The sequence below is a fragment of the Heterocephalus glaber genome, unplaced genomic scaffold, assembly GCF_053883595.1.
Source record: "Heterocephalus glaber isolate CG9 unplaced genomic scaffold, H.glaber_assembly_v1.0 deba00001456, whole genome shotgun sequence".
Classification (NCBI taxonomy): domain Eukaryota; kingdom Metazoa; phylum Chordata; class Mammalia; order Rodentia; family Bathyergidae; genus Heterocephalus; species Heterocephalus glaber.
The window spans coordinates 1,649,062-1,675,639 of record NW_028258304.1 but is presented as its reverse complement, the minus strand read 5'-3'; the positions used below and the strand labels follow the sequence as shown (position 1 = coordinate 1,675,639).

At 37.9% G+C, this 26,578-nt stretch overlaps 1 protein-coding gene across 4 annotated transcripts in view; it reads left to right on the top strand.

Annotated features, from left to right (window-relative positions):
- Window positions 1-26,578, top strand: part of Znf638 (zinc finger protein 638) — a 116,158-nt gene that overhangs the window by 14,658 nt on the left and 74,922 nt on the right. The window lies entirely within an intron of this gene.

The window sequence follows — 26,578 nt, the reverse complement described above, 5'->3', positions numbered from 1 at the left end:
CAAGACATGATTAATAAATCTAGAGAAGAGCTGAGGAACATGATGGAATCCCAATGTAGGAAACAAATGGAATCCATAAAACAGATGAAAATAGATTTCCAGGAGATTAAAAACTCCATTGAAAGTTTACACAGCAGAAGGAGCCAATGTGAGGACAGAATTTCAGATATAGAAGATAAGATTGCAATTAGTGACAATGAAAAGAAAAATTTCTTTAACATTATAAGGGACCACAAGAAATTAATCCAGCACCTGCTGGATGATGCAAAGAAGAATAACATCAGACTGATCAGAGTCCATGAAGAAATAGGAGAGAGTGCAGATGACATAAATAAACTGTTCACAGTAGTAATGGCAGAAAACTTCCCAAATAGGGAAAAAGAACTTGACATACAGATAAGTGAGGCATATAGGACTCCAACTAGCCTTGATCAAAAAAACTCTACACATAGGCATATAATAGTAAAGATTCCAGAAACCCAACAGAAGAACAAAGTTCTACAAGCAGTTAGAGAAAAGAAACATCACATACAAAGGAAAGCCCATCAGAATCATAGCAGACTTCTAAATGCAAACCCTCAAGGCAAGAAGAACTTGGAGTGACATATTCCAAGCCCTAAAGGACAACAGCCTCCAACCCAGATTAATGTACCCTGCAAAACTATCTTTCAAAATTGATGGAGGAATAAGATACTTTCATGGCAAAGAGCACCTTAGGAACTTCATGAATACCAAACCAGCACTCCAAAAAAATTTTAGACAATATCCTAGGAAAACAATGTGGATTACAACCCCAGGAAGCCCAGCAGAATGAATCCGTTGGGCGTGACAAGAAATTAAACACAAAGGGGGAGAATCCAACAAAAACAAAAAAAGTCATGACAATGATAAACTCAGTATGTATCAGTTATAACCATCAATGTTAATGGTCTGAACTCAACAATCAAAAGAAATAGACTGGCAGAATGGGGCAAGAAGCAAGATCCAACAATATGCTACATACAAGTAACACACTCAATTCAAAAGGAAACTCAGACTGAAAGTTAAAGGGTGGAAAACAAGACTCCAGGAGACAGGAGCCCGAAAAAAAAGCAGGAATAGCTATCCTCTTTGCAGATCAAGTGGATTTCAAACCAATACTGATTAAGAGAGACAAAGAAGGATACTATATCCTTGTAAAGGGAACAATCCAAGAGGAAAACATGACAATCATTAATATCTATGCACCAAATGCTAGTGCGCCAACTGTGTAAAATAAATACTAACAGACATGAAAAATCATATAAGCACTAATACAATACTAGTGGGGGACCTCAATACCCCACTGTCACAAATAGACAGATCAACTAGACAAAAAACAAACAACGAAATAATAGAACTCAATCAAACTCTTGAACAGGGCCAGGGATTTAGCTCAGTGGTTCCACCACCTGCCTTGTCAGCACAAGGTCCCGAGTTCAATCTCTGGTACTAAAAAAAAAAGAACAAACTCTTGAACAAATGAACTTAACAGATGTTTACAGAGTGATCCACCCCACAAAATCAGAATACACATTCTTTTCGGCTGCACATGGGTCATTCTCCAAAATAGACCAAATACGTGCTCATAGAACATATTTAGATAAGTGCAAAGGAATTGGAGTTATCCCCTGTATATTATCAGACCATAGTGCAATGAAATTGGAGATCAATAACAAAAGAAATTACAAAAATTTCATAAACACATGGAAATTGAACAACACACTTCTGAATAACCAGTGGGTCAGAGAGGAAATTAAAGAAGAAATCAGACAGTTCCTTCAATTAAATGACAATGATGATACAACCTATCAGAATCTATGGGACACAATGAAAGCAGTCTTATAAGGGAAATTCATAGCAGTGAATACTCATATTAGTGTTGTTCTCATTTGCATCTCTAATGACCAATGATGTTGAACATTTTTTCATATGTTTATTGTTATTTCTACTTCTTTATCTGAAAAATATCTGTTCATTTCAGATGCCATTTTCAGATTGGGTCTTTAACTTTGGGAGGTCTGATTTTTTTAAAGTTCTTTATATATTCTAGATAATAGACCTTTGTCTGAGGGATAGCTGGTGAAAATTTTTTCCCACATTGTGGGTTGTCTCTTCACACTGCTGGTGGTTTCTCTCGCTGTGCAGAAGCTTTTTAGTAAGAAGAGATCCCACTTGCTGATTGTTTGTGCTAGTTCACAGGCAAGTGAGGTTTTGTTCATAAATTCTTTTCCTACACCGATGTCTTCAAGGGTTCTACCTAACCTCTGTTCCAACTGGCTCAGAGTTTCTATTTTAATATTTAGATCTTTAATCCATTTTGATTTTAGTTTAGTGCATGATGAGAGATATAGATCTAGCTTTAATCTTTGGCAAGTTGAAACCCAATTTTTCCAGCACCATTTATTAAAGAGGCTGTCTTTCCTCCAGTGAGTATGTTTGGCTCCTTTGTCGAAGATGAGATGGCTGAGTGTGTCTGGAGTTGTTTCTGGATCTTCTAATCTGTTCCACTGGTCCTCAGGTCTGTTTCTTTGCCAGTACCGTGCTGTTTTTATCACAGTAGCTTTGTAGTATAGTTTCAAGTGGGGGATGGTGATACCCCCTACCTTGTCTTTATTGCCTAGTATTGCTTTTGCTATTCTAGGTCTCTTCTTGTTCTAAATGAATTTTTGGATCGTTTTCTCCAGGTCCGTGAAGTATGCTGCTGGGACTTCAATTGAGATTGTGTTGAATCTATATAGCAGTTTTGGGAGTATGGCCGTTTTCACTGTGTTGATCCTTCCTACCCAGGAGCAAGGAATGACTTTCCATTTTCTGATATCCTCTTCAATCTCTTTTTTCAGATTGCTTATAGTTTTCAGAGTAGAGGTCTTTGATTTCTTTTGTTAGGTTGATTCCTAAGTATTTCAATTTTTTGGATGCTATTGTGAAAGGAATTGATTGCCCCATTTCTCTTTCAGTGAGTTTGCTTTTTGTGTGCAGAAAAGCTCTTGATTTTTGTGTGTTGACCTTGTATCCAGCTACTTGACTGAATTTGTTTATTAAGTCTGGAAGACTTTTGGTGGAGTTCTTGGGGTCTTCTATATAGAGTACCATGTCATCTGCAAATAATGACAGTTTGACTTCTTTATTTCCTATCTTTATTCTTTTTATTTCTTTCTCTTCTAATTGCTGTGGCTAATGTTTCCAAAACTATATTGAATAGGAGTGGCGATAGTGGACATCTTTGTCTTGTTCCTGATTTTAGTGTGAAGGATTTAAGTTTTTGACCATTTAGTATGATATTGGCTGTTGGTTTTTCATAGATGGCTTTTATCAGATTGAGGTAGAGTCCATCTATTACAATTTTTTGTGGGTTTTTTTTTAATCATAAATGCATGTTGGATTTTGTCAAATGCTTTTTCTGCATCTATTGAGATGATCATATGTTTTTTGTCCTTGACTCTGTTAATATAGTGTATTACATTTATTGATTTGCTTATGTTGAACCATCCCTGCATCCCTGGGATTAATCTGACTTGGTCAGATTGTATGATCTTCTTGATGATCTTCTGCATTCTATTTGCCAGTATCTTTTTTTTCTTTTTGGTACCAGGGATTGAACTTGGGTCCTTGCGCTTGCGAGGCAGGTGGCAGAACCACTGAGCTAAATCCCCGGCCCTTGCCAGTATCTTATTAAGGATTTTTTGCATCTGTGTTCATTAGTGAGATTGGCCTATAGTTCTTTTTTGGTTGAGTCTTTCTGCTTTGGGGATCAAGGTGATGCTTGCTTCCAGGAGTGAATTCAGGAGTGTTGCTCCTCTTTCCATTTCATTGAAGAGTTTAAACAGTAGTAGCAGTAGTTCCTCTCTATATGTCTTGTAGAATTCAGCGGTGAAGCCATCAGGACTTGGCTTTTCTTAGTTGGTAAGTCTTTAATTACATTTTCAATTTCATTGATTGATATTGGGTCATTTAGAACTTTCAGATCATCTTCGTTGAACTTTGGTAATTCAGACAGATCTAGGAATCTGTCCATTTCTTTTGTACTTTCCATCTTATTGGCGTATAGGTTCTTGAAGTAAGTATTGATGATCCTCTGGATTTGTGCTGGGTCTGTTGTAATTTCACCCTTTTCATTCCTTATTGCATGGATTTGGGCCTTTCCTTTTTCTGATAAGGTTGGGTTTGTCACTTTTGTTTATTCATTTGAAGAACCAACTCTTACCTTCATTGATTTTTTTTGTATTGTTCTCTTAGTCTCCATTGTATTGATTTCTGCCCTGATCTTTGTTTTTTTTTTTTGGTACCGGGGATTGAACTTGGGACCTTGCGCTTGCAAGGCAGGTGCCGGAACCACTGAGCTAAATCCCCGGCCCTACCCTGATCTTTATAATTTCCTCCCTTCTATGGGCTTTGGGTTTGTCCTGCTCTTCTTTTTCTAGAAGCTTGATATTCAGCATCAAGTTGTGTAATTGAGCTCGCTCTGTTTTCCCAATGAGTATTCACTGCTATAAATTTCCCTTGTAAGACTGCCTTCATTGTGTCCCATATATTCCCATATGTTGTATTGTCATTGTCATTTAATTGAAGGAACTGTCTGATTTCTTCTTTAATTTCCTCTGTGACCCATTGGTTATTCAGAAGTGTGTTGTACAGTTTCCAAGTGTTTATGAAATTCTTGCAGTTTCTTTTGCTATTGATCTCCAATTTCATTGCACTATTGTCTGACAATATACAGTGGACAACTTCAATTCCTTTGCACTTACTTAAACATGTTCTATGAGTGAATATGTGGTCTATTTCAGAGAACGACCCATGTGCAGCCGAAAAGAATGTGTATTCTGATTTTGTGGGGTGGATCACTCTGTAAACATCTGTTAAGTTCATTTGTTCAATAGTTTGATTCAGTTCTAGTATTTTGTTGCTTATTTTTTGTCTAGTTGATCTATCTATTTGTGACAGTGGGGTACTGAGGTCCCCCACTACTACTGTATTAGTGCTTATATGATTTTTCATGTCTGTTAGTATTTGTTTTATATATTTGGGAGCACTAGTATTTGGTGCATAGATATTAATGATTGTTATCTCTTCCTCTTGGATTGTTCCCTTTACAAGGAGGTAGTGTCCTTTTTTGTCTCTCTTAATCAGTGTTGGTTTGAAATCCACTTGATCTGCAAAGAGGATAGCTACTCCTGCTTTTTTTTGGGTTCCTGTCTCCTGGAGTATTGTTTTCCACCCTTTAACTTTGAATCTATGAGTTTCTTTTTGAATTGAGTGTGTTTCTTTTATGCAGCATATTGTTGGATCTTGCTTCTTGCCCCATTCTGCCAGTCTATTTCTTTTGATTGGTGAATTGAGACCATAACATTGATGGCTATAATTGATATGTATTGACTTATTCTTGTCATGACTTTCTTTTTGTTGGATCCTCCCCCTTTGTGTTTAATTTCTTTTCTTGCCCAATGGATTCATTCTGCTAGGTTTCCTGGTGTTGTGATCCTCATTGTCTTTTCCTAGTATATTGTTTAAAATTTTTTTGAGTTTTGGTTTGGTATTTGTGAAGTTTCTGCAGTGTTCTTTGTCATGAAAGTATCTTATTTCTCCATCAGTTTTTTTTTTCCTTTAGTACCGTGGATTGAACTTGGGACCTTATGCTTTTGAGGCAGGCAGCAGAACGACTGAGGTCAATCCCTGGCCCTTCTCCATCAATTTTGAAAGATATTTTTTCAGGGTACATCACTGTGGGTTAGAGGCTGTTGTCCTTTAGGGCTTAGAATACGTCACTCCAAGTTCTTCTTGCCTTGAGGGTTTGCATTGAGAAGACTGCTGTGATTCTGATGGGCTTTCCTTTGTATGTGATTTGTTTCTTTTCTCTAACTGCTGGTAGAATTTTGTTCTTCTGTTGGGTTTCTGGAATCTGAAGTATTATATGCCTATGTGTAGAGTTTTTTTTTTTTTTTTTTGATCATGGCTAGTTGAAGTCCTATATGCCTCACTTATCTGTATGTCAAGTTCTTTTTCCCTATTTGGGAAGTTTTCTGCCATTACTTCTGTGAACAGTTTTTTTATGTCATCTGCTCTCTCTCCTGTTTCTTCTTGACTCCAATCACTCTGATGTTATTCTTTGCATTGTCTAGCACCTGCTGGATTGATTTCTCATGGTCCCTTAGTATTTTTAAGAAATTTTTGTTTTACTGGTCACTAATTGCAATCCTATCTTCTTTATCTGAAATTTCATCCTTGCACTGGCTCATTTTCCTTTGTAAAGTTTCAATGGAGTTTTTAATCTCCTGGAAATCTGTTTGCATCTGTTTTATGGATTCCATATGTTTTCTATGTTGGGATTCTGTTATATTCCTCAGCTCCTCTATTTCTTTATCTGTGTCCGCTCTAGATTTATTAATCATGTCTTGTACTATGGGCACAATCTCTGCTGTTTTTTTAGAAATCATTTCTGATTTTATTTTTTCCAGGTCCCCTTTCATTGTCAGTTCAGGGTGTCCAGATGATTGAGTATCAGATTGTTCCATCTTATTGCCTTATAGGGTTTTCTTAGATGATCTGGAAGTCTGGATTTGGGACTTATTTGCGTGTCTTCTCATTTCAACAGATGCAGCCCCCTGTATCTTTGTTGAAGTGACTTTTTGCTTACCCAGTGGTCTTGAATTCTCAGCAAGTCACCAAGCAGCCTTTACTCTGCTGCTTACCACTACACCAATTCCTGGGTTCAGAGTGGTGGCCTTCTAGATCTCTGAGCTGACCTGTTGTCTGGGCCAGCTTCTGGCTGGGGCCTGAGCACACTTGGGATGGTATGTAGGCGTGCCTCTTGCTGGGGCCCCTATGTAGCTATTGTCTGGGAGGGCCTTTGGTTGGGGGTTGTGCACCCCAGTTTCTGTTGTCTTTACAGGTTTTGGGTAGAGTCTCCTGGCACTTATAAGTGGTGTGTGTGTGTGGGGAACCTCTGGGTATTGCTTGTGTGCCTGTACAACTCTTCTCCAGGTGGATCCCTGGCTGTGGCCAATGGTATGGTGAGCCTCTGGCTGAAGCCTATGTGCCCATGCAGCCCCTTTGTGGGTGAGCCTTTGGGTTGGGCGGTTGTGCCCGAGCCTCTGGCATTGGGCCAGAGCCCTGTCTGGGATCCGCCTGCAGACTGTGCTGGTCTGGACCACACAGCTTCTCCCTGGGATCTGCCCGAACTTAGGGATGGAATGGCGGGCCTCTGGCAGGAGCCCATTTTTTTCCTTTTGATCAGTTTTCTCAGTACCATTTGTTGAAAAGATTATCCTTTCCCCATTGAATGATCTTTGTAGCCTTGTTGAAAATCATTTGACCTCATATATGCAAGGGTTTATTTCTAGTCTTTCTATTCTGTTTCATTGGTATTTATGCCAATATCACACTGTCTTTATGCCAGTGCTACACTGTAGCTGCATAATTGGTTTTGAAATCTAGAAATGAGTTCCTCAACTTTGTTCTTTTTCAAAATTATTTTAACTATTCAGGATCCCTTGAGATTCTAAATGAATTTTAGATGGATTTTTTTTCTGTTTCTGAAAAAAATCATTGGGATTTTGAAAGGGATTGTATTGAATCTGTAGATTGCTTTGGAAAGTCTTACTATTGTAACATTAAATCTTCTAATCCATGAACATGAGATGGCTTTCCTTTTATTTGTGTTTTCTTTAATTTCTTTAAGCAATGTTGTAATTTTCAGTGTTTTTTACCTCCTCAAGTTTATTGTCTGTTTATTCTGGAGTTTTCTTCTTTTTTGCTGCTATTATAAAGTGAATTATAAGAAAAGGAATTTGTTAAGAAACAAAATTGTTTTCCTAATATCCTTTTCAGATTGTTCATTGTTATTGTGTAGAAACACAACTGATTTCATACTACAACTTTGCAGAATTTGTTTCTCTTTTTTAGTTCAGACAGGGTGTGTACCTATAATATTTAAGGATTTCTATATATAATATGTACTTTGGGATTAGAAATGCTCTACTATTATGTTAAATAGAAGTGGTAAAAGGGAACATCCTTGCCTTGTTCCTGATCTTTGTGGAAAAACTTTGTCTTTCAGTATGTTTCATATATAGCCTTTATTATTTTGAGGCAGTTGCCTTTTATTTCTACTTTCTTGAGTATTTTTATCATGAAAATTCATGATGAATTTTGTCACTTTTTCTGCATCAATACAGATAATATGTTCTTTCCTCCAGTTTATCTTATGAACTTAGCATTATTTTTATACCAAAGCTAGACAAGGAATACAAAAAAGCCAAATGCAGACCAATGTCTTTCACAAACATAGATGCTAATATCCTTAACAAATAGAATTCACTAAGGTATAAAAAGAAGTATAAACCATGACTGAGTTTTTTGGGGGATGCAAAGCTAGTTTAATATTTGAAAGTTAATCAGTGTAATCCACCATATTATAGGGTAAAGAAAAACCACACATTCGTATCATTCAATGTAGAAAAAGCACTTGTCAAAATTTAATACCTATTTATGATAAAAACTCAAAAAATAGGAAGAGAGAACTTTCAACTTGGTAAAGAGCATCTACAAAAAAACCCTACAGTAACATCATATTTATGGATAAAACACTGGAGGCTTTCCCTATAAGATTACAAACAATAATAGTGCTGGAATTTCTAATCTATGCAATACAAATCCTAAAGCACAGAAAGAGAACAAAAAGCTTATTGATCAGAAAGGGAGAAATATGGGCTGGGGATTTAGCTCAGTGGTTCCACCGCTTGCCCTGCAAGCTCAAGGTCCCGAGTTCAATCCCCAGTACCAAAAAAAAAAAAAAAAAGGAGAAATAAATATGTCCTTATATGTAGACAACATAATTGTGTTAGTAGAAAATTTAAAGAATCTACAATAGAGCAATAAATTATATTATATTAAAACAACAGAATATTTTAGAGAAATAAAAATGAGCAATGAAAATGTAATCATATAGATGAATTTCACAACACAACCTTGACTCAAGCCATATATGAAACTTCCTGCTTTATAATTCTATTTATATAAAGTTATAAAAATACAGAAACTAAAGTAAAATATTGAGGAATACAAAATTAGGTGGTAAAACTATAATGAAATCCTGAGTGTGGTGGCACTTGTCTGTAATCCCAGCATTGTAAAGCTTAGCCAGGAGGATTGCCATGAGTTCAAGGCCAGCCTGAGCTACACAGTGAGTTCAAGGCCAGCCAGGATCTGCATAGTGAGACCCTATCTCAACCCCCTTGCCAAAAAAATAAAAGAACCAAAACTATAATGAAAAGTAAGAAGTGATTCCTAGCAGCTTAACAGTTGTTCAGACTTGTAACCAAAGCACGCTGTTCAGACCTACAACCCCCTACTTGGATATAAGACCCACATTGGAACTTAGGAACATGAGTGGCAGTGCAGCCTTACAGTGGCTTCTACACTACAGTACTGTAATTTTAATAAAAGCCAAGTCATCAAGTGGAGTTTATTTTTACCATTTCTTTGTTCTGAACATTGTAATATACATACTATAAATAATTCCTCAATTAGCAACCAATTCATTTAATGACCTAGATTTGGGGATGGAACTTGGTCATTAAATGAGAATGTCTGTATCATAAAGCCAGGAGAGTGGGCCTTTGGAGAGAAGGGAAGAGATATTATGGAGAAGAAGCTTATGATGGTCTTTGTGATGTTTAATTTCTTGACCTGCATGATAGTCATATAGATATTTACTTTGCCTTGAAGAATTGAGCTATGTATTTTTTGTTTTGTGTTCTCTCTCTCTCTGTCTCTCTCTCTCTCTATATAAATATCCTATTTCTCAAAGAGATTTCCTTCCCTCCCTTTTTCCCTTTCTTGCCTGCTTCCAACCAATCATCATGATTTACCCCTGCTAGGTGATTAGTAGAGAACAAAAGTGAAGTCATTGCTCCAAGAAATATTGTGGTAGTATACTCTCACTGGTATCTTCACATAAACTATTGAAAACCTTCGAGCCACTCTCCACCATATAGCCAGAGCTATCTTTTCACAGTAAACATCTCATGGTGTTACTCTTTGCTTTACAGTACTTCAACAGAGACTATGTAAGTAAATTCTAGGATATTTCTATAAAATGAAATCTCCTATAGTCATTAAAAAGAATGAGATTGATTTTTTTTTGTACTAATATAGAACAATCTCAAAAAATTATTATTTAAGTCAAAAAAGAAGGCACAGAACAATGTATTTTACACAACGTAAGAAAGTGGGTACAGTGGAGCTCATCATCTATCCATTTAAGTTGCTTAAAGTCAACTAACTCATGCAGGTGGGAAGAAGAGAAATATATATTACTCATCAAGGGCAGGGGACTGTCATTGCCCTTTTTCTCATTTTGCATGTAGTACACACCAAAACAATCTATGGAAATAGTGTGAATAATTTTAAGGGTTGTACTGACTATAAAGAAGAGCTATGTATAATTCGGGAGGCCAGACAAGTGAGCAGTAGTGACTTTTTTAATGATTGCATAAGATAAATTGTTTTAAGATAGAGTTATGCACATTTCAGGATTTTTAATGTGTGTTGCTCTCAAACAAAGGACTTCCCCTACAGACCTTCCAACATCAGAGGACAGGATGGGGTTTAGGAGCATATTGCCATTGGTTGAGAACATCAGAGAAAAGTAAATAAAAGAAATATACACAGCCATCAAGATAGCTGAGTGAAAATTAGAGGATGTAGCTGTGCGTGGTGGTGCACACCTATAAACCCAGCACTCAGGAGGCTGTGGCAGGAGGATTGCTGTGCATTTGTGGCCAGGCAGGGCTACATAGTGAGTTTGAGGCCAGCCTGCACTACATATCAAGATCTTGTCTTCAAACAAACAGAATTAAAGGATGTCTTTAAGATTGGTTGCACAGAAAAAATTTGGTACGGTGGAATAAAGAATTTAAGAGAGTTTTCAGGAATTATTTTGACACAAAGCAAGGCATAAAATCAAATAAAATAGTTGCATTTAAATTCTGTGTGGAATTTAAGTGGGGCTCTCAGTTGCCAACACCAGGAAGCTGCCAGGAAGTACACATGTGCTGGAAAGACTCATCAGTCTCACTCTTAACCTTCAGTGTTAGTCTGAGACCTGCTTGTGCCTTATCTTCTGTGCCTCTGTGTGGCACCTTGCCTAAAGAGGAGGAGGAGAGAGGAGAGACCAGCCCTGAGGGGAAGAAATAGGATAGTCACTAACTGGATCATTCTGATTTGGTGTGATGTATTACTGGATTAAATTAAGGAAACCCAGAATGAATTCAGCATAAAGACTGTCTTGAGACAGTTGTAACCTAGAAGTCACACAGGTTTCCCTTAATTAGAGAAATGGCTTTCTTTAGAAAAGTTTTGGGCATGGCCCATCATGGTCTGGGATTCCAGTAACAGACAGAATTGTGCCCAGTTATTGACACTATGCTTTAAAAGATACAGAGATAAATGTAGGAGTCCATAGAAAGTGACCAAAGTTATCAAAGGTGGACAAAGTATCTGCCTTAATACTGGTTTTGGTATTTTTTTTCCTGGAGCCTAACCAAAATTGTTTTCAGTAGTAATACTATAAAATACCACAAGATGGCGACAGAACTCTAGGATTGTTTTTTAAGAGCTTTGGAAGAGATCAGATCATTCATGATAAAAATAAGAAAAGAAAGTTTAAGAATGTCTATATCTCAAAACTTATGGAGTATCAGAATGCTCACTCTAGCAAGTTTTTTTTTTTACAATGCTTGCCCACCATTTTTAAATAAAAATTTTCATACTTATATTGTTAGAGAGCAGTATTTGTAAACGAGATATATGACTCTTGGACTCTTGCAAACATCACTATCAACTCTTTAGCTTTCTGCTCTCTCTCTCGCCCTCTTCTCTTTCTGTAGTTCTGGGTGTTCTTAAACTCACTGTGTAGCTCAAGCTGGCCTCGAACTTGCAGTGATCCTCCTCCTTCAGCCTGCTAAGTGCTGGGATTACAAATGTGTGCCATCAGGCCTGGCTCTTTTCCTCTCTTTTCTGCCCTCTATCCCCTCCACCAAGACTTATGAGGAAGATAGTATAATGCAGTGGCTAAGGGTGTAGATTCTGGAGGCCTTTTAGTTCAAAGGCTCAAATAGATAGTATCAGTTATTAATTGTGTAACAATTAAGCAAATCACTTAACTTTGTGCCTCCATTCCTTTTTCTGTAAAATAGAGATAATAATAATGCCAACTTTGTGGGAGTATTCTTGGAGTTATGAATTGGTGAGTATAAAAGCACTTAAGATATTTGCCAGGTGCAGTGGTAATCTGGCACCTGTAATCCTGGCATACTGAGAGCCTGAGGCAGGTGGATCAGAAATTCAAGCACAGCCTAGGCAAGCTAGCTACTTAGCAAGACCCTGTCTCAAAATTTTAAAAAGGGCGAGAGATGTAGCTCAGTGCACAGGTCCTAGATTCAATCCCCAGTACCAAAAAAGTTAGTTTTATGAAACTAAAGCTAAAATATATTTCTATTCATTTATGGAGTTACTTTGATAAAATATATGAAACAAGTGAGCTTATTTTGTCTTATTAAAAATGTCTGCACAAAATGTAGTTGCTTTTAGTTTAAGTGGCACTTAATAGCCTCCCCCTCCCCCCAGTAATGTTTCCCTATTTCTTACCTTTAGATTAGATACTACATTAGGCAGCTTTCTATTGCTGTGACAATGTTGCGGCAAATTGGGAGTAGAAATGCTCTTTCAGAGACAGGAGAGTTGGGTAAAACAAAAAAGAAGTATATTGCCAGGCAATGGCGGGCCTCAGGAAATGAGTCCTTATAGGCTGACCCAGAGTTAAGACAGTTTCTCCTTTTTATACCTTGCTCTTAGCCTGCAGGGTAGCGATTACACAGTATGTGGCAAGAGTAGTTTAAGTTGCGATCACACAGAATGTAGCAAGGGTGTGGTACAGCAGCATTAGGTACGGGGTACTTAGATAAACACCCTTCAAGGCTAGTTTCTAATCTCTCCAGCAGTGGGCTGCCCCACAAGAGGGAGAAGGCCCACCCAGAGTTTTCAAACAGGGACAAGTTTCAAACAAGTTTCAAACAGGGCTTTAGCACAGAGTTCATTAACAAATACTTTACAATAATTATCCATTCCACGTCATGTTTGGCAGCTCTTTCTACCTCAGCAAAACACCTGAAATAAAAGTTGAAAAAGAGAAAAGGTTTATTTGGCTCTAGGAGGGTAATGCTGGAAAATAACAAATTGTTTTTTAAAGTGATTGTTACAGTGTACCTATCTACCAGCAGTGTATAGGAGTTGGCATTTCTCCATATCCTCAACAACATTTGGCTTTGGGATTTTGCTCTGTGTGTGTAATATGGTCTCTGCTGTAGTCTACCCGGCCTCCTGAATTTTTCTCATGACCTTTGAACTTACTCTTTCCTCTCCTACAGTATTTCCTCTGCAGTCCTCCTGGTTTGTTCTTTTGTGAGACCTTCCTTGTACACTTCTTTTCAAACTTGACATTCCCCTTTCCCTTTCCAACCCCTTCGTTGATTTCTTTTTCTCCAGAGCACTTTATCACACCTTTCCTTGACTGGGACAGGACAAGGAGTTTTGCATGTCTTGTTCACTGTTGTATCCTAGAACTTAAATCAGTGCCTTGTCCATTGTAGACTTTGATAAATATTTGTTGACTGAATTTCATGGAGATTTCCTTTGCATTTTCTTAGTTATTAATGAGATGGTTATTATTTTTATTGGCCATTTGTATATTTCCTCATCTGTGAAATGCCCAGTAAAATATTTTGTTAATTTTTCTTTTGAGATGTTTAATACATTCTTACTGATTTGTAGGACTTCTTTATAATTTCAGGTTATAATCCTTTGCTAATTATGTACTTCTATGATAAATATTATTCTACTTGTGCCTTAATTTGTAGTTTTCTTTTAAAAGATTTTTGGTATCTTTTGATACATGTTTTAATTCTAAATGAAGTTTATTAATATTTACCTTGATGCCTTGTGTTCATTGTAAGAAATTCTTTCCTATCTTTAGGTCATAAAGATATTTTCCTATATTTTTTAGTAAAAGATTTAAAGCCTTCTTTTTCACTTTCAAGAATCTAAATCTGCTTGAATGAATTTTGGGGTATGCTATGAGATGGGAATCCACATTTTTTTCAAGTGGACAACCAGTTATACTACGCCACTCACTGACAAGTCCATGCTTTCTCTGCTCATCTGCAGCAGCACCTGTTTGGAATTGAATGTTTTTTGTAACCTTCCTTTCTTTGAAATGCATATGTCAAAGCCCTAATCATTCCATGTGATGGTTTTTGGAGATGGGAGCCTTTGGGAGGTAATAAGAGGAAGAGATCAGAGTCCTTTCTATTGCTGTCATGTGAGGATATGGCAAGAAGGTGGCGGTCTGAAAGTTAAGAGAATGCTCATCAGGCCCTGAATCTCATAGCACCTTAATCTTGGGCTTCCCAGCTTCCAAACTGAGCAATAAAGAGTCTATTATTGGGCCGGGGATTTAGCTCAGTGGTTCCGTCGCCTGCCTCGCAAGCGCAAGGTCCCGAGTTCGATCCCCAGTACCAAAAAAAAAAGAGTCCATTGTTGCCAGGGATGTAGCTCAGCAGCACAGTGCCTGCCTGGTAAGTATGGGCCCTGAGTTTGATTCCCAGTACCAAAAAAAAAAAGTATTAGCCACCCAGGCTATGGCATTATGTTATAGCAGCTCAAGCTATGATATCACTTTTTAAAATATCAAGTTTCCATTAATGCCTAAGTCTTTTTCTGAGCTTTCTTTTCTATTAGTTTTTGCATCTTTCTGTACAATCCTACATTTTCTTCCCCTTTATAATTGGCAATGCTGCTTGATATCTGGAAGGACTATTCTTCCCTTCTTATTCTTCTTTATTGGAGAGGTCTGTCTATTCTTGGCCTGTCATTGTTTTATATAGGTTTTTGAATAAGCTTAGAAAATTCCAAGGGATGCCTCAATGAGGTTTTGGTTGAAATTACATTGAATTTATAGATGTATTTATTTCAAATACATTGATATATATATGAGATTGATATATTTATGATACTATATCTATAAAAATATTATATATCTCATATTTAGTCTTTTAAAATATCTTTCAATGAAGTTTTATAACTTTCTCCATATAGACTCATATATTATTTTAATGATCTACAATCATTAAATACTCTTGGTATTTTGATGTTTAATCACAATAATCAATGAGTGATTTAATGGTATTTTCAGACTTGGTTTTGGTATATAGAAGTTGACATGGTAATTTGTTGCTCAGATACTTTGTTAAACTATCTTACTCTTATTATCAATAGTCTCCTTGTGGCGTTCTATGTATGTGAGTTATAAATATTTTCCTAGGTACATTAACTCTGTAATAATGCTTTTCACACTTTCTGATTTTCTTCATGTTTTAAATAAATTGTTTCTTGTGAAGGCCCTGGGTTCAATGCCCAGTACTAAAGAGAGTTGATGAATAGAGAAAGGTCTAGAAGAAAATTCAAATTTAGCATAGCTGAGAGATTACATTTTCAAAGAATCCTTATGTGACTGGTGGTCTTCAGACAAAATTTGAGGGCTCTTAGCTGGGTGTGGTGGTGCACACCTGTAATCCCAGCACTCTGAGAGGCTGAGGCAGGACAATGACAAATTCTGGGCAATTTAGCAACTTAGTGAGACCCTAAGGCTGGGAATGCAGCTCAGTGCAAAGGCCCTGGGTTTAATCCCCAGTACCACAAAAAACAAACACTTGAAGGCTATTATTTTCTATACTTCCTGTGTTTCAGATAAAACTTAACATCTAAAGACCTACACGTATGTTTTTAAAAGTTTGCTTTTGCCACAGAGAAAAGATGTGATCATTGTCAAAAAATGAGAAAGCAGACATAAAAATAAAAGGAAAAATACTCTCAGTCTTTCTCATTGTTAACATCAGACTTTTTGATATGTGCTTTGGGGTCTTTAATTACATATATATGTTTTTTTCTGTTTGAAAATGAGTTTCTTTTTGAACTAGGTGCGTTTCTTGTCTATAGCATATTGTTGGATTTTGCTTCTTAATCCATTCTACCAGTCTTTCTTTTTCTTTTTCTTTTTTTTTTTTTGGTACCAGAGATCGAACTCAGGACCTTGCACTTGGAAGGCAGGCGCTGGAACCACTGAGCTAAATCTCTGGCCCACAGTCTGTTTCTTTTGATTGATGAATTGAGGCCATTAGCGTTGATGGTTATAACTGATATGTATTGACTTATCATTGTCATGTTATTGTCCTGTTGTTGACTCCTTTTTGTTTTCCCCCCCCTCCCTTTAATTTCTTGCCTTGCCTGATGAAATATTTTGGATTTGCTCTGTTGGGCCTCATGGAGTTGTGACCTTCATTGTCTTTTCCTAGGATATTTTAAAAAATTGTTTGGATTGCTGGTTTGGTATCATGAAGTTTCTCAGGTGTTCTTTGTCATGGAAGTACCTTATTTCCCCATCAATTTTGAAAGATAGTTTTGCAGGATATATCAGTCTAGGTTGGAGGTTATGATCTTATTTTTGACCATGCCCTGAGGCATTCATGTCTCCAAAGTCTGATTCAATTAAATTTGTGTTACTTTGTAGGGATAGAGTTTTTGTTTTGAGAAATTGAGACCATTCACATTGAGAGTCTTTGCTAAAATATATTGGTATTCCTGTCATCACATTATTTTCCTGTTGCTTTTTCCTTTTTTCCTCCTTCTACTTAACTGCTCAACCCGCCCTGTGTATTCATTCTATTAGACATTTTGGCATTGTTTGCTTCATTATCTCTTTCTAGAATATCCTATTATTGATCAACTATTGGATCCATTTTTCATAGTCTCTTGTTATTTTAAGGTATCTCTGAATAATTGGTCTCTTATGGCAGCCCTATTTTCTAGTTTTCACAGTCTGTCCTCACATTGGTAGTTTTTTTAGCCATACTTTCAATAGAATTTTTAATCTACTGAATTTCTGTTTAGTACCTATTCATGGACTCTAATTCTTTGTTAAAGTGGTCATTTTTGTTTTCTATTGTTTTGTTTAGCTCAACTAGCTTTTTGTTAGTGTCTTGTGTGAACTCTGATCATTTTGTTTATTAAGTCCATTATCTGTTCATTACCTGTTTGGGTAGATCTTCATTGATCTTGCCAAGCACCTTATTGATCTGGTGTGTTTTTTGGGGGATTTTTGTCTACTTTGTTATCCTTTCGAATAATTTGGCTGTGTGGCTTTTGATTTCCTCCCCCTCAGTGCTCCATGGATCAGCTGTGGAGGAGTTGGGAGTTTGTGGAGACACTTTATTGTTTTGTGTTCTCATGTTTTTATTGTTTGTTTGGTTTTTGTTTTTATGCTGAGATTATTGGTTGATTATAGTGAAATACTTTATTGCTAGTATGGAGACCTCTTTAGTTAGTGTCTGTTTTTTCAGTGATGCATTCTGGGCCTTTTTCTCTCTCTCAAAATCCAACCACCTCCATTTATTTGGGAGGGGAAGCTGCTGTGTAATTGGCCTAGGACCCGTTTCTCTGGAAATTGGCCACAGCATTGTTAATCACACAAAGGCAATCTGGATATTGGCATATAAAAAAAATAGCAACAACTCTGCCACCTTGGCAATAGCAATAAATTCAGCAACAGTAATAGCATCAAAGACAAACTAGATATTGACATACCCTAACAATTAGTAATGTACCACACTTAACCATAAAAAAAGAGATCTATAATTATAGTGCAAACACTAAGACAAACAAAGTTTTGACATAACAATAAATATCTGGTAAATGCAACAGTATCTTCACTGACAATAGCACAGTAATGTATTCAACAGTAATAGCATAGAGTTGAATAACTATATAAGACCCATCAAGCTTAATGGCTATACTAGTAAGTCAGGACCCAGAGAGTGAAAAAAATAAAATTTGAAAAATTAATCAATGGAAGGTGAGGAGAGAAAAGTGAGATAAAGGATCCTGTGGAAGTGTACAAGGAACTTAATAGTTTAGATTAAAAAAATAAAAGAACAAAGAAGAAAAAAGAAAATAAAAAGAGCAAAATAAAGGAAAAATTTTTAAAAAAAGGAAAGGAGAAAAGAACTAAAAGAGAAAAAATAAAACCCGTGAAGGAATGGGCCGGGAATTTAGCTCAGTGGTTCCACCACCTGCCTTGCAAGTGAAGGTCCTGAGTTCAATACCCGGTACCAAAAAAACAAAAACAAAAAAACCAATGAAGGAAAAAGATAAAACATTGAGTAAAAAAAAAAAATTCCTCTGTCTTTGAAAGATAGTTTCTTTTTCTAGAATTTGCAGTCTTGTAATCTAGCAAGTTACAATTTTTTTCATCTAACTCTATAACCTGTGGGTTTCTAGGGGTGCCCTACACCCTGCTCCAAAGATCCCTCTGTTCAATTACCCCAGACTATGGTGACTCTTCAAGTCAAAGTGTGTCCTTGTTAACTTGGTAGATGGGGAAAGAAATCAGACCACTGGCCTCTGTAGGATGTAGGCAGCAGGCTGGGGGTTTGAGCAGACTGCTGGACTTAAATGCCAGCACTTTCAGATCCAGGTGCCTCTGAAAGCCATACTTACTGGGCCTGGTTTCTCACCACAGAACGTGGGGCTCATTTCCTTCCTGGCCTTAGCTTACATTTCTCAGGTGGCCTATGTCTAGCCCACACCCTCTCTGCAGTTGTATCCTGTGGCTATCTCTCACAATTGTGGGAGGGTAACATTGGAAACCCTGAAGTAGACTTGTTCTGTGGCTAAGTCTTAAACAATTAACCCCTTCCCAAAATGGGCGTGATTAAAAACTCTGTGGCAGGGCCAGGGATTTAGCTCAGTGGTTTCGCCGCCTGCTGCGCAAGCGCAAGGACCTGAGTTTGATCCCCGGTACCAAAGACAAAAGAAACAAACAAACAAAAAACTCTGTGGCAATATGTCAGGTGCTGCACTGGGTTTCTTCTCCACTGCTAGCCTACCATAAAGGAGTTACTTTTGAGGTAAAACCTCATTCTGTTTTCATAGTTTACAATAGCTGTGGGCTTTTGGGGGGGACAAACTGCTGGCCTGGTCTGTTATTTCATCCTGGAACCCCCTTCTCTCCTGGGTCATTGGTCTTGTCCACAGATGGGTTGGTTGGTTGATTAGTGCCTCTGCTGGCATCTTTGCTGCCCCATGTGGCGAGGAGACAAAACACAGAGCAGGCTTGGAGTTGACAGGTAGCTGCGACCAAGGCACAGAATCCACAGGTGCAGAGTTGGGGTGGGGTGGTACTTTCCATTTGTGGTCCATGAGGATGGGTTCTGTCTGTGGTCTGTGAGGGCGGGTCCATTTCTTGTTTTTGAGACAGGATTACAGGAGTGCACCACCACACCTGGCTTGCAGGAATAATTTTTAAGAATAGTCTCTGATGTTTGTTCTATTCCCAGATGGTTCTTCTTTGCTTTCTTTTTCCTTAGTTCTCTCTGGCAAACTTGGTGCCCTACAGTTTAGCTTGTTGATATCATGAAGCTGGTTGGCTTCTTAATATCTTATCTGGTCTCTCCATTGTCTCTGAGGTTGCCCTTAGGCTTGGGCTTCCCCTACACTCTGTTCTAAACCAAGGTGTTAAACCTTATGGTTTACCTGGGCCACAAAGAGCGAAGAGGAGTTGTCTTGGTCCACATATAAAATGTAGTATATGTAATGTAGTATAAGATGTAGTTAATGTACACAGGTAACAAAACTATTTTAACTTATTAAATTATTTTACAAAATAATACAAGCTCAAATTTAATAATTAAATAAGAAATGTTTGCTTAACAACAATAAACACATCTTCAAGGCACACACGTGTTGGTAGGTTGAAATACTATCAGTAATTGCTGCATTTTACTCACTAAGTTGCACAGTGCATTTAACATCAGATACTCAGGTTTAGATTTGACTGACTGTGTGTGACAGGTACAGGAGATAACACTGCACTGGGCCTCCCCTCCAAAGCATTCTGTTGTGGCCTATGCTGTCTATGTTTGAGCATGTGCAATCACCGTGAAAAATATCACTAAAAATCACATAACAAAGTTAAAGTGTATGGTCTTGTGGGGCTGCATTACTAGCTGTCTGTGGCGTCATGTAGCTGGTAGGCTGCTGGTTAAACATGTCTGTTAAGTCATTCATTATCTCTGAGAAGACCTTGAGTTCCTTGCTCTTCTGGGCAGAATCTCTGAGCCACTGTTCTAGTGCTGGTATTAGAGACAGTGGTGAACTTCTTTTGGGATGAAAACCCTGGAATATGAACACAACTCTGGATAGCCTTTGATTTCCTTTACTTGCCTCCCTTGGAGTTGGATCTCTGCCCTATCATTTACAGAGACTTTAAGTAGTTGTTGTTTTAAAAATAATTTTTACCAGTTATGGTTGGAAGCATATCCATGGAACTCTTTGTGGTTCCATTCTTGAAATGGATCTCTTTCTTGACTTGCTTTTATAGGTATGGTTTGGTCTCTGTACACAGTGCTATCAGTGTAAGGGGCTCATAAGATTATAATCCCCTAGGCAAAGGATGATTGTTATTTTTGCTTGGAGAAACTAATTATTATTTGTCTTAGTTACTTTCCGATTGCTGAGAGACAGCACCTGATATCTATAACTTAAAGGGAGGAAAGGTTTATTTTGGCTCACAATTTATAGAAGTTTCAGTCCATAGTCAGCTGGTTCCAATGCAGGGCAATATGGCATAGGGGCGTGGTAGAAGAGAGACAGCTCTTAGCAGGGCAGGCAGGAAGCAGAGAGAACAAGTAAAAGAGGAAGGAGGGAGATATACCCTTCCAAGCCACACCACCAGTGACCCCCTCTTCCAACCTGGCTTTACCTCCCAAGATCACATTTGCTATAAACTCATCAGTGGACTGATGAGTGCATGAGGCTTTAAGGGGGACCTCAAGATATAACAATATTGCTTACATGACAGCTCAAAGAAAAGTATATTGTCTCAATTCTTTACCTACTGATTGATATAGCATGATTCTGATTTTTTTCTTTTGGTACTGAGGATCAAACTCGGAACCTTGCCCTTGCGAGGCAGGTGGCCAAACCACTGAGCTAAATCCCCGGCCCAAAACTTTTTTTGTTGTTGTTGCCGGGGATTGAACTCGGGACCTTGTTCTTGCGAGGCAGGTGCTGGAACCACTGAGCTAAATCCCCAGCCCCTGAGTCATGTTTTTAAGAAATTCATTCCTTTATCTTCAGATAAGATTATTAATTATGTACTTCTGTATAAAAATATTACAAGACTTAATATTTTAAAACAGCAATATACCTGGGTGTGGTGGTGCATACTTATAATTCCAGCACTGGGAAGGCTGAGGCAGAAGAATTGCGGAATAATTGCAGTGAGTTGAAGGCCAGCCTGAACTGTATAGGAGACCCTGTCTCAAAAAAAAAAAAATTAATAAATAAAACAATGTAAAATTTTTATCCTTACCACTTCTGTGAGCCATGAATTGAGAATTAATTTAGCTAGGCAGGTTTTGCTTGTCTCTCTTCAGGCTGTCTACTTAGGGTATAGTCATTTTAAGACTTAACTGGGGCTAAATGCTGCCTTCAAAGTGGCTTGCTGATATAGATGGCCATATGATGGTGGTTGTTGGCGTACAGCAGTGATGGCGAACCCTTTAGAGCTTTCAGCTTTCAGTGATACAAACAGCCCACTGTGGCACGCATGCCATAGATTTGCCACCACTGGCATAAGGCTTTAATTGTTCCTCTTATGAGGTTCTTATGAGGCTGTTTGGATAGCCTGAAAACATGGAAGTAGCTTTCTCTAGAGTAAGTAATACAAGAGAGAGGGGCTCCTTTATGACAGAGCCTTGAGAATCACATAATGTCACTTCTACCACATTTTCTTCATTAAAAAATAAGTAAGTTTACCTCACATGCAGAGAAGGGTATTAGGATCTATCTCTCGAAGCATTTCAAAGAAATTTTTGAACAAATTTTAAAAAACACCTTAACAGGAAGAGGCAAACTAATTTCTGGTCACCATTGCATTAGCTTTGATAAAACCCTAGAAAAGCAATTGCTTATTTTCTTGAGTTAGTTTCTGAACTTCTATGTTATGCCGGAGTTTGCCTTATAATATCCAAAATTCAAGGGTCAATAAGAACTGAGTTTTCTTGATATATGCTTTTATAAGATATGAAATAACTCTAGGATTACTTTTCATCATGGCCCTCTGTCTATCCCAATACTTAGATTTTTTTTCTTTTAGTACACTTGGCTTTGAACCTAGGGCCTTTGCACTGACCTACATCCCTAGCCCCTTTTTTATTTTTTATTTTGAGATGGAGTCCTGCTACATCACTAAGTTGCCCAGGCTGGGTTCAAACTCATAGTGGTGATACTCCTGCCTCAGGCTTCCAGAGTTCTGGATTACAGATATGCACCACCACATTTGGCTTCTTAATTCTTAGATGTGAAATCTAAAGATAGAGGAAAGGTGGTAGTTGCCCCAAATCACATTTGTACACTTGCACTTGTGATGAAATGGTGATGAGATACTTTATGTCATTGTCATTGAGATAAAGCCCTATTTATGTTAACAGATGACAAGAGAAAGTTTGAGATTACTTGTTTTCTCAGTGTTTGGGGCATTGAGTTGTGACAGTGTTGAACAGGCAGAAGCTGAACTCTGGATACAGCTGTTTGATTCTTGTTGTCTGGCCAATCAGCAAACAGGATGGGCAAAAGAAGAAGGTAGGGAATTATAGAAAAGAGTGATGGTAGAAAGATGATGAGGGGGAAATAGCTTTTTTTCCCTGTTAATAATACTGATGTGCTCTGATGAGAATGAGGGTTTATTGAAATAGTCCAAGGTAACTAGATGGCATAAAAACTTGGACTATTAGGGATATAGTAGACTCGATGATAAAAAATATTTTATTAGAAATGCCATAAATTTTAATGAGTGTCTTCTGGTGTACAAGCGATTGCCAGACTTACATCTTATAGACAAGCTAATCTACTTCTTCCTTTCTACCTTACACATGTAATAAAACTGAAATCTAGTGAATTTTAGTATCAGAGGAGGGGCTAGAGAGATGACTTGTGATTTTCTTTTTTCAGTACTAGGGATTGAATTTGGGATCTTGCGCTTGTGAGGCAGGTGCGGCACCGCTGAGCTAAATCCCCAGCCTACTCTTGTGATTTCTAATCAATTGTTTTATTCAGTGTTACATAGTGCCTTCAGTGGCCCAGAAGGCTTCATTATCTGGCCCCTTACAACTTTTCTGTCCTCATCTGGTCCTCCCTCCCCATCTTGTTAGTCCTCGAGTCTTGGCATTTGATCCTCTGGTTCCAAAGCTTTTCTTCCATACAGACATGGTTGTGCATACATGTAATACTAGCACTTGGTAGGCTAAGGCAAGAGGATCACAAATTTAAGTCCAGCCTGAGCTACATAGCAAGACTCTGCCTCAAGAAGGTTCAAAAACCAAAGTAAAACACTGAAGATTTTCTTCCATCTATCTGCATGGCTTCCTCATCTTTCTTTATATCTCTGTTCAAAGATATACTCATCAGAGAATACTTGCCTGACTCATCTTTAAAGTATTCCCTAGCCCCCGCCTCATCATTTTCCCCATTCCTGTTGTTTTCTTTATTTTACACTATCATATTGTATATTTATTTATTGTTTCCTTCCACTACAATATATATTCTATGAAGGCAGGACTTGAGTTTTGTTTACTTCCTTACTGTACGCTATTTAGAACAGTGGTAGAATATTCAATGTAATGTAAGTTGTGATATTCCTTTATCTCATTCACAGTAAAAACCAAAGCCTCAAAATGGCCCATGTTATGGACTGAATTGTGTACTTCTCACCCAAATTTACATATTGAAGCCCTAAATCCTACTGCACCTCAAGATGTGGCTATATTTGGAGATGGAGCTTTTAAAAAAGTGCCTATGGGGCGGGGGATTTAGCCCAGCGGTTCCGCTGCCTGCCTCGCAAGCGCAAGGTCCTGAGTTCGATCCCCAGTACCAAGAAGAAAAAAAAGTGCTTACGGTTAAATAAAGTCATAAAGATAGGGCTCTAATTTCAATGTGATTAGGGTCTTTATAAGAAGAAGAAGACACATTCAGGAGGCACTCGAACAGAGAAAAGGCCCTGTGAGGATTCGGAGAAGGCTGCCAACTGCAAGCCGAGGAGAGAGGCTTTGGGAGAAACCAAATCTGTCGAAACCTTGATCTTGGACTTGCAGGCTCTAGAACTGAGAAAACTACAGTCTTGCATCATTAAAGACGGGGTTATGTTGTAAGAAATGTGTCTTTAGGTGATTTTATCATTGTGTGAACATCATAGTGTATATTTATGCAAAGCTAGATGGTATAGGTCAATCATTTCAAGTAGCCTCAATGCAACCAAGAAACATGGTAGGTATGAGGTTACTGTGAGTAGAATATAGTATGCTAAAATAACAATAAGAAGTGTAGCAAGTATATAAGTCAGTGACATAGTCATTTATAATCATTTTCACATACTGTATTATGTACTACACATAATTGTACATGCTATTTTTTTTTCAGACAAGGTCTTGCTATGTAATTCAGGCTAGCCTTGAACTCACTATGTAGCCTAGGCTGGCCTTGAACTTGCAGTGATCCTTTTGCCTCAGCCTCCCATGTGCTGGTATTACAGGCATGCACCACCATGGCTGGTACGTGCTCTGCTTTTATGACTGGCAGAGTAGTGGGTTGGTTTACATCAGCATCAGCATGACCAGAGATGGGAGCAATGTGTTATTTTATTTTATTTTATCTTATTTATTTATTTATTTATTTGGTACTGGGGCTCAAACTTGGGTCCTTCCACTTGTGAGGCAGGCGGCGGAACCACTGAGCAAAATCCCCAGCCCTCAGTGTGTTATTTTATGATACCATAGCAGCCACTATGTCACTAGGCAATAAGTTCTCAGCTCTATTGTAGTCTTATAGGACCAATGTCTGATATGCAATCCATTGTTGATGGAATAGTTGTTATATGACATGGGACTGTACTTTCTGTCGTTTAAGTCACCCCATAGTATTTTTTTATGGTGGCCCTAGCAGGCTAGTATAGTTTATATTTTATATTAATATAAATATATATTATATTAATATAAATATATAATAAATAGTATAAATAGGTCCCTTCCACTTCATGTCCTGTATTTTCTTACTCATTCTCTTTCAGCTTCTTTGGCCTCTTGCTGTTGTCAAGTGGGCCAAGCTGGCTTTCACCTCAGGTCTTTCATATTTGATGGAATCCTCTTCTTCCTGGATGTCTGTACTGCATATTCACATGACAGTCAGGTTTCTGCTCAAATGCTGCCTTCTTAGTGGTTCCTTTCTTTTTTTGCTCCCTTCTCTCTCTCCTTCCCTCCCTCCCTTCCTTTTTTTTCCCCTTCAGTACTGGGGATTGAACCCAGCTACAACCCCAAACAAAAAATTCTGCCTGGGGCAAGAAGCCAAAAACAAAAAGTCAGCAAGCTTTCTCTAAACTCCGGAGAAATGAATTTGATTGTGGAGGAGAGAAACTTATTTTGTTTTGTTTTTTTTCAGACAGGGTCTTGCTATATAGTTCAGGCTGGCCTTAAACTCACTATGTAACCCTGGCTGGCCTCAAACTCACTGAGATCTTCCTGAGTGCTGAGATCACAGGCGTGTGCCACCACGCCCGGCAGGAGAGAGACTTTTTATCATAAAATATCTAGAGAAAAGTTTTGAAGAACTGTTACACAAATTTTAGGGCAAAAGCCCCAGCTGTAGGGGCCCTAAAAGACCAAGCTCAGGCATCTGTTTCATAAAGCCAATCAAGGAGACCAGCAGTGGTGAGGGGCAGGAAAGGAGCTTTAATCAATATAGCCATCAATATAGCCAGAAGTTCAAAACCAGCTCTTTGAGCTGGGTGTGGTGGTGCATGCCTGTAATCCTGGCACTCTACAGGCTGAGGCATTCTAGTTTGTCATTATGTACTCAATGCATAAACATCACTCGTAGTAAAATTTTCAAAATTAACAGAAAATATGATAAGGTTGTCTTAAAATATCTCTGCTACAAAAAAAATGGAAACAAAGTCTGTAGGGAAGGGTGGAGGGGGTGAAGGGCGCACAGGTAATGGGGAAAAAAATAAGAAACAAGATACATCATGTACGGGTACAAGCACCCAATGGTAAATGTAAATGTATACCTAAAATGTACCAATAAAAGAATTTAAGGAAAAAAAATAATGTATACAAAGTCACGTAAACTGTCAACCCAAGGTTTTCATGGGTAAAATGAAGACTGTAAATGTCTATCACATAGGTAGTCTTTTTTATTGTTATATGACATATAAAAAGATTTCACAATGTCACGCTTTTAAGTAAGTTTTCTCTGAGTTCCAATTTCCTGATATTTTGAGAGGTCACAATATACATCACATCATTGCTGGGAATTAATGGGGGAAAAAAGTACCAGGCAAGAGGGTAAGAGCAGGCAATACCCTAAGTGCGGGGAACGGTGGTGGTGCAGGCTTGTA